The sequence below is a fragment of the Vulpes lagopus genome, chromosome 6 (assembly GCF_018345385.1).
Source record: "Vulpes lagopus strain Blue_001 chromosome 6, ASM1834538v1, whole genome shotgun sequence".
Taxonomy (NCBI): domain Eukaryota; kingdom Metazoa; phylum Chordata; class Mammalia; order Carnivora; family Canidae; genus Vulpes; species Vulpes lagopus.
The window spans coordinates 43262079-43263843 of record NC_054829.1 but is presented as its reverse complement, the minus strand read 5'-3'; the positions used below and the strand labels follow the sequence as shown (position 1 = coordinate 43263843).

The 1765-nt window shown below is 46.9% G+C and overlaps 1 pseudogene; it reads left to right on the top strand.

Moving 5' to 3' along the window:
* The first annotated feature begins 272 nt into the window (after positions 1-272).
* Positions 273-854, top strand: LOC121493878 (annotated as a pseudogene).
* The last annotated feature ends 911 nt before the right edge of the window (positions 855-1765 follow it).

The following is a 1765-nucleotide window of genomic DNA, read 5'->3' as shown; positions in this document are numbered from 1 at the left end:
GAAACATCTCCCACCCACATTTTACTCATCAAAGACCGAGAGAGGGTAGCTGCCCGGATGTGGCGCCCAACCCTCCGAGCCTTGCCCACCCCGGCGAGAGTCGCCCTGGAGCCTCTGCCCACCGCAGTGAACAGCGTAGGAGGACGACCACTTTGCCAGAAAAATTCACTTATGTACATACACATAATATTACATTCTTCAGAGGCGGCTTCTAGGATCTATTGAAGTTTATCCTCTAGCAGTTCATGGACTCCACAGACTCCAAGGGAAGAATGCAGACAATCAAATGTGTGGTTGAAGAGATGGGGCTGTCGGGAAGACCTGCCTCCTCATCAGTTACACAACAAATGCCTTTCCTGAGGAGTATATCCCCACTGTCTTTGACAACTACAGCGCCCAGACCTCTGTAGATGGCCAGATCATCAGCCTGAACCTGTGGGACACAGCTGGCCAAGAGGAATATGACCGACTGCGAACGCTGTCCTACCCCCCGACATATCTTTGTCATTTGTTTTTCCATTGGCAACCCATCCTCGTATGCCAATGTGAGGCATAAGCGGCACCCGGAGGTCTCCCATCACTGCCCCAATGTACCTGTTCTGCTAGTAGGGACCAAGAGAGACCTGCGGAATGATGTTGAGACAGTGAAGAAGCTGAAGGAACAGTGCCCACAGAGCCTAGTGCCCACAACTCCTCAGCAAGGCACTTCCCTGGCCAAACAAGTAGGGGCAGTGAAGTATCTGGAATGTTTGGCCCTGCTGCAGGATGGAGTGCATGAGGTGTTTTCAGAAGCTGTCTGGGCTGTGCTTTACCCTGCTACAAAGAAGAGCACCAAGAAGTGTGTACTGTTATAGCTTTGGGGGGGTGCTACTTGGAGACTGCACCTAGGGAGAAAAAGAGGGACTCCTTTGATAGCATTGGACAATGCCAGCATGAGCCATTTGTCTCTTTTCCTAGAAACCCTAGACTCCAGGCTATTGGTCGAACAAAGACAGCCTAGTTTATACCTAGCTGCTTGGAAGTTTGCGAGGGAAGAGAGAGAGAATGAGAGAGAGACTGACTTTCACCTCTAAATGTGGCTTTCCTAGCCATATTTACTATTAAACAAGTGCCTCAAATAAGGACAAATCTACAGTTTTCATATCATGGCCTTAAACTTCTTGATATACTAATTTTGGAAAGCCATCTTATGTGTGATTTCTGGGTGTTCCCAATGTCAGCATGTTCTTGAGATGAGACATGCTTGCAAAAGTGCTTAAGCAGCATTTTTTCAAAGTACTGGGAGATACTAATAGATAAATGTTCTGAAACAAGGTTTTGTGGTCAAATAAGTCAGGAACCAGTGGAGTGTTAAGTGTTTATATAAATCCCAGTTAGTTAACACACAGTGTACTATTAATTTCAGGTGTGCAAGATAGGGATTCAATACTGCCACACGAACCTGGTGCTCATCACGAGTGCTCTCCACCTTAATCCCCATCACCTATCTACCCCAGTCTCTCACCTACCTCCCTTCCGATAGCCAGTGATTTCAATAAAGCTGAAGTTTCCTCTACTGCAGAAAAAAAAAAAAAAAAGACCAAGAGAAAATGATTGGGTAGCCTTTACACAGAGATGACATCAAAGATCCAGCTGAACTGGGCCTAATGGAGGCTCTGGGGGCTGTGGAACAGACGAAGAGCTCCTTACAGGGAGGTTATCTTAAGTGTGGACTGCTCTCTATCACCAATGAAGAGTACCGTGCATTTATTTGCACACACCAATT